This window comes from Lepisma saccharinum, chromosome 24 (genome assembly GCF_977018435.1).
Source record: "Lepisma saccharinum chromosome 24, izLepSacc3.1, whole genome shotgun sequence".
Classification (NCBI taxonomy): domain Eukaryota; kingdom Metazoa; phylum Arthropoda; class Insecta; order Zygentoma; family Lepismatidae; genus Lepisma; species Lepisma saccharinum.
In genome coordinates, this window is record NC_139252.1 from 55,959,610 (window position 1) to 55,967,464 (window position 7,855).

Below are 7,855 nucleotides of genomic sequence, written 5' to 3' on the forward strand. Positions count from 1 at the left end.
TGAAAATTCTCATTTATAATGTAACTCGATCCGACGATCCTTTAGTCTGAACACCTCAATCACGTCGTCGTAAAATCGGGAGTTTCTGGTCAATTTCTTTAGCAGCTCCTTTTCAATGGATATCAGTCCCAAGTCAGATTTCCTTGCCTGAGTCTGTGTGCTGTGTTGAAATGTGTGAATCCTCTTCAGTGCAGAAAACTACTTTTCCACCGACGAGCTTGAGGCAGGAACAGTGAGGAAGAATTCTGTTAGTTTGTACACTTGTTCAACAGCTTCATTCAAATGGGTAGTACGCAAGTACTCATGAAGTTCAAACACACTCTTTACTCGATATTCGGCTTCAGAATAAATTACGTGTAGCTCAACTTTCAACTGGTAGCAATTGACAAATTTCGCATACAGCTTAGTTAAGGACACAAATTCTTCTTCTGGAAAGGCCATGTCATATTTTTTTCTTATTATTCTTTTTCTTTCACTAAAAAGCCATTTGTGGGAAATGCGTAGGATACAATTTGCAAATGCATTCGAGAATATTACTCATTATCACGGTTACGATATTTGCGCACATTTTGAAAAGCATATCAAGCAACTTAGTCAAAGGAAAAGGTAAAAGAAATCTGTAAATCATAACGCTAAGTATTACGCGTATGCTTTTAACATTACGGGCAACTGGGATGCACGCGCCTAACTTTGCGGGCGCTGCCGGATCTAGGATTGCCAGACATTCCTCTTTTATCTTTAACTTCGCTGCTTCTAATTAATGTAATATCCAACATTAAACCATCTCTTTGTGAACTTAATAGTTAGTTTACACATTTAAAATGACACCCGTTTTGTTAGCTACACCTCCCGTCAAGCATTGTTGAAACAACACGGGAGTCGATTTTCTTGGTTCTCTTCTGACCGTGGCAAACAGACGCAGCGGGGACAGAAATATCGTCAGTTAGCACCCACTCGTAATGCGTCTTACAGTGCGTGAGAATCGGGGCGCCCTGTCATTGGTTGAGAAGATACTACGTAAGCAAACACACCCGCCATGGGCGAGTCGAAATCATTTCTTCCATTCACCAGCACGTAAGTCCTTTCAAGAAGCCTTACAGAGAAACAACTCGAATCAAAACAAGTCCTCAATTGTTTCGTTAAAAGTTCTACTTGAAGTCTGATATTGCTATGTGTGTTCAAGCGATAAATACGGGAATGAAATAAGTTTTCTTCAATAATTTCAACTTGTAAGATGGACTTACAAGCCTTACATGGGCACTACGCCGCTGGGTGATACCCCTGCCCCCCATCAAAACTGACAAGTTGTCAATTAACATAAGACTCCTCTGACGTTTAAAATTAAGCAATTTCCACCATAAAAAACATCCAAAATAGCAAAGCTCATTAAATTTAGTCAAGGCCATCCGAACAATAACGAAGTTGTCACTCCGCCAGTGACTTTAGGCCATAATCGACAATTATGATTGAAGCACTGGTGATGTGCTTAACAAACTGAGTGTAGTTAGGTGCGAAAAAAGTGAGTAGCAGTGGCAAACCCAGGAATATTTTTTTTAAAGGTTTGAACATGAAGCCTAATACATTGTATACATTTCTCATTCATATTTAATTAATAAATATTGTATAAGTTTGTTCCTGCAATGTTCTCTGCCTTCCAGAAATTTTGTACAATCTCAGAAATTCTAAATTAATATGCAAAATTTGATTTAAGAAACAGATGTTGTGCGTCAACAGTGGCACAATTCGAACAGGATTTTTTTTTTAGGGCGAGCAATGGATATTAAGAACAACTCTTATTTGTTTACTGTGGGTGACCTTAGAAGAGGTATCAAGAGAAGAAGCTTCATTGTACGAGTCAAGGCCATCACAAATAACTTAATGACTGTGTTTATTACTGCTTTCCTTAATTTGTGGAATGTGGTTGAGTGGGTTCCCAGTAACATTTCATAAAATGTATTTATTTATTAAACACTACAGGCAAATGCCCAGTTACAGAGCTTTGAGGTATTGTATGAAAGTACAATCTCAAGTTGGGTCCATACAAGGATTTAAGGAACAGAAAAATTAACAAGATTACAGCGTTGTACAAATAAAGGTAAAGATACCAAACCACCAGGCACATACATGTTGACAAAACAAAAGTAATTAAGAATCGGAAAGAGAAAACATAAACAATGAGAAAAGAAACTGTAAGACGGAACAGAATAATCGTTACATAACAACAATATATATGTATATCATAAACTATACAACATATTTGGTTAAAATGCTATTATACAGGGTTCACATAATATGTTTGCTTTTAGGCCTAAATAGATCAACGTCAGGGGTATCATTAGAGACTATATTGTACAACACGCACATCCTCCTCATGGGATCCGATTCGGCCATCCTGGTTCTACTGCATGGAATTTGGAAGAGGTCATTTCTGGTTCTCAATTTTGATTATGGAACATAAAAGTTTATTTTTGCGAGAAGTGCGGAGAAGTCAGTTTTTCCATTGACAAGTTTCGAAAGGAAGTTTAACTGGTGCATCTGTCTTCTTTTTTCAAGGGACGGGACACTCAGCATGTTGCTAAGATGTCACATGAAGTGAATTTTGGATAAATGCCATATAGTTTATATACTAAATACCTTAAGAATTTATTTTGGAGTTTCTCTATTTTTTTTTTTTTTATTTATTTATTTTTTTTTTTTTTGAATAACGGGTCCCAGACGACTGAGGCATATTCAAGTTTTGATCTGACAAACGTATAGTAAAGTAGCAAAAAGGTTTCTTTTCCTTAAACTGGCTACCCATTCTCATCACAAATCGTAGGTTCCTGTGTGCTTCACTGAGGATGCATGCAGGGTGTGTCTAGAAATTTAAAGCTTTGTCAAATGTGACTCCAAGATCAGTTACAGTATTCTCTCTTAGGATTTCTACTTCGGAAATGCTATACGAGTATTGAATGGGACGTTTGTTACATGTGAATGATACTACTTTGCATTTCTTGAGATTGAGATTAACCTTGTTATTCTTGCACCATTCAAGTACTTCGTTAAGTTCATCTTGTAGTTTCGTACAGTCGTGATCGCTTTTAATGTGTTTGAAAATTTTGAAAATGATGTCTACCATAATCTGCAAGAGCATTATGGCTCAGAGGGTATCATTCAAAATTTTGAATTAACTTACTTGCTCGCAGATGGACATCACTAGGAAAAGAGCATCATCCTATCAGGTACATATCTAGAAATTTGGGAGGGTCAAAACCGAGTTTCTCAATAATAATAATAATAATAATAATAATAATGTTTAAATTAAAATAATATTAATATGTAAAGTAATTAATATTGTATCATTATTACACGAATAGGACTGCTTAAGAATAGATATATTATAACCACACATATTCATGATCTACCTTACGTATAGTTAATATTGCCCAAAATTGTATAACAACAACTTCCTCTGCCAAGAAAAGTTATATTAGAGAATTAAATATGCATTCAACAACAAAGGATGATGTTAGATCCAGTTGACAAAAAGTAAAATTCCTGATTAATATTTTACACATAGTATTGTTAGTAGTAGTATGCATAACTCTTCTTTGGTATGATCGTTCAAAGCCGTGTGATCCAAATTTAATCCTTGCCTTCCAGTAAGGAAATAAATACCCTTCGATTGTGCAAAAAATGCTAAATAAGTATATTTTCATTATTTCATTTTTAGTACGTGGTACTAAGTCTTTCGGAGCCCCCGGGGACCTCTACTAAATATGTCCTTGCATCCCATAATCTTAAAAAAATGTAAATTGTCTACGGTATGAATCCAGTAGGGAGATTCAGTTGCTCAGTCAGTCTCCTAGTGAACACAAAAACTATCCAACTTGGCACTTCATAAACTTTTACAACTAATATTCATTTTACACATGGTTTTGAAATGTTAACTTCACACCAAATATTTTCTAGGCTGCCCCAAGTCTTTTTCATATCCAAATAAGAGCTACGATAAATTTCCCACATCATCCACACCTGTTATACATTTTTCTCAATTTTTAGCTACACCATGACAAGGCAATTGATTTTCTTTTTACTGTTAAAACATTTTAGTGGCTCAAAAAGTCAGTAGGAAGAGGGCCAAATGTCTTAGGTGCCAGTAGAAGTCATGTATTCCACATCCCTATTCTGTAGCAAAGGATACCTACGAGTTTAATATGTAACCATTATTTTGAGGAAATATGTGAAGTTGACTTTTCTAACCATATTGCAGTTTTGTTGGCATATCTGTAGAAAGTTGAACCAGTTTTTATTTTCCAGTGTGTTATGAGGGTTTCTATTATGCCATCAATTTTCCATTAAGCTGCTCTATTTCCTTCTACTAGATTCCAACTGACCTTGTGATTCTGGGTGAACACTGAAAATCTGAAGGTCCAGTTCAACTCCCCAAACTGAAATGGTAAATTTGCTTGAATATATTAGTTACCATTGGCATTAGTAAATTAATAAGTGTGACTTTCCATTCAATGTTGGACGGGAACAACCAATGGGATGGATTTTGGGGCTGAAGCATCATCCACTCAAAGTCCAAAAGAGGAGTGTTTACTATCCTTTAAATAAATCCTCCAAAAAGTATTTTGAATTTGTGTGTATAGTGTTTTTTTAAAAAAAAAAATATATCAAGCAAAAAATGCAAAAGATCATGCACTAAATATTGGCAGTTTGATTGATTGGGTTGGTGTTTTAAGTCCACTTTATGCACATTAAGGCTAATCGGGACTGGACCTACAGTTTAAAGTGGGATCCGAACCACTATGTGCCTCCACCGAGTAACGAACCCGGGACCCCTTGATTACAAGGCGACGATGCTACCACTGCACCTATTGGCAGAATGAAGCCTCCCACTACCTTAAGAAAGAATCCTAACTGTGTTGAAGTAAAATATATTTCCAATTTTCTCTTCTACTTAGTTACGAGGAACGTCCAATATGCTCTAATACTGACCCCCTTCCCCCACTTGGACAAGTATAAGTTTAACATTCCTGGAAACCAGATGCCTCATAATGATTTTATGCAAAAATACATGTTCTAACATGTAATGTTAGTTTTCGCAGTTTGTCGAACTAGAGCATCTGTAGGAAGGTGGTGGAAATGGACAATTGTCAATCGTCAAGTACTTGAAAATAAAAACCATAAAACCGAAAGTAATAAATGAGGACGTGGTACAAACTTTAGGACAATCTACATAATATTCTATTATTACTGGATTCAGTAGCGTACGCAGGATTTTTTATCAAGGGGGGGAGGGGTTATTTCTAAAACTTTCTCCAAATTTACATTACCATTGTTTTTTATACTTTAATTAAATAATAATACTCATAATTAATTAATAATACTTATAATTAATTAATTAGCTAAATTACTACTAATAATCCTACTAATACCACTACTACTATTAAGTATTAGAGATCTACATAGTATTTATGAAATCAATAGGATGAAATTACTTTCTAGTCATTCGATTTTTATCAAATTCTGGAAGAATTTTTTTGTATCTGTTACAAAATAATTGTGTGGTCAACGAAGTGTGAAGAAAATCCATAAAAACAAGAAAATATATTAAAATAAATTGAAATAATCAAAGTATGAAACTCATCCAAGGAGCTGCGATGGTCTGGTCGGTAGAGTGTCTGACAACCCCGCGGGAGATCCGGGTTCGATTCCTAGAATAAGTTAGGCTTCTTCCCCCCGCCAAATGTCACCGATAATTCACATCTGGATTGTCTCGCTGTTTTTACCAACAAAACATTTTGCAATAGTTAAGCTTCTTGTCGTTTTAATAATTGTATAGTCAACAAGGTGAGACATTTTAAAGAGATACATTCAAACGTGCTGTGGTAAACAATGGGAAGGCGAACTGGTGACTGTATTCTTGTCCGCCTAGCAATTGTCTATACATTAGCCACTTACAACGAACCAAGGACCTTCTTTAGTGAATTCTCATTGTTCACACAAAAGAATACATGTTCATTGAACACTGGCGTACGTAGAGGGGTGGTGATGGGGTTACAGCCCCTACCGAAATTTTGATAAAATCAGAATTTTCAAATAAAAATCCGTTAAGAACTTTAAAAAATCAAAATGTGTAAATGCGAAATCTCATTTAAAGTGAGTCCCGATTACCATTGTTTGTCTTTGAATACAATTTTAATAGACTGAAAAGCTCAAAAAATATGAAATATTTTATTATGCATCCTGCCCTCCAAAACGAAACCATGTGCTTTCCATATTTACTATTCCAGCCTGAAAAATAAAATCCTGTGTATGCCAGTGTATTGAACATTGTTGAAACTGAGATACAAAACAACTTTTCTCTTTTTTAAATTATAGTTGCCCTCATATTTTACTTTCAAGAATTCATGTTAATTTTGAAACCATTCACTCTGAAAGACGCGTGTGTTTGGAATGCTGTGCTTTTCTCCGTGCTGCATGGAAATAATAATTCAAATTATTATTAGTAGTAGTAATAGTAATAGTATTGTCCCAGAACTTTTTCTGTGATAAATTGGCCATTTAATTTTTTTTTCCCACAGCATTTTTCATATTTCACAAACTCAAGGGGGGGGTTAAACCCCGTAACCCCCCCCCCCTTGCGTACCCCACTGACTAGATTGTATCTTGAGTTCAAATGCAGCAGATGACCATGCAGGTGGCCCACCAGTGACAGTGGCCACCCAAGAAAACAATGACAAGATTCATGGCATGGTGATGTCAGACAGAGAAGAGCCGTCAGGTATTTAGTGGAGTGTACAATATTATCAATGGGCACAGCACATAACATATTAACAAAACATTTCTGCATGACGGAGTGTCAAAGATGGTCCTCTGAAGCCTGATCAGAAATGGAACAGGGTGACATGTTCAGGAAAACGTTTAAGACACCAGATCCACAGAACTTTTTGTCCAGATAGGTGACCGTGGACAAACTCAAAGTTGAAATTGAAGAAAAAAGTAAGGACAGGATTGAAACACTGAACTGAATTTTCAAATTTTGCCATTTTGTTTGTATTTTTGTTATTGCTAATGGTGACACTGAGGATGAGTAATGAGTTTGAGTTGGTGTTTTAAGTCCACTTTATGCACAACAAGGCTAATGGGGACTGGACCTATGTTTTAAAGTGGGATTTGAACCACTATGTGCCTCCACCAGATATCAAACTTGGGACCCCTTGATTACAAGGCGACGATGATACCACTGCACCATCGGGGAGGCATATGAGTAATGATTACATGAAATAGATGAAGGGACATTCACAAAGAACACCCATGGACAGGCTGGGACTTGCATCTGGGAACTTTGGTGGCAACATCGAAAGCTAACAAATTAACATGCTACCTAGCAAAACTGAATTCAAATTGTTTCATTAAGTCAACCTTTTGCAGAAAATGCAGCTGTCATTTGATATATATTTACTTTCTTTGCTTGGAATTGGCAAACCCTTAAAGATTGAAAAGGAGTAAGCATGACAGAGGAGTAGGATATTTTCCTCACTGAGAATTTAGAATTGTACAACTTTGAGAAAAAAAAATGTTGAAAGCAGGAGAGGGATACTACCAGCCTAAATCAATCAATGAATCTTATAGCCGGCCCCTGTGGCAGAGCGGTTAGCACATCGCGCTACGACGCCAGGGGTCCCGGGTTCGAATCCTGGCCTGGGCATGGATATTTGTGAGTGTCCATTCATCAATTTCATCATTTCATCACTCATCCCCATCTTCGCAAATTAGCCAAAAGTGGCACAAAAGGCAAAGTAAAATAAAGCAAATCAAATCACAAAATGAATCTTATATTTTGGACCCAATAGCTTTTATGACG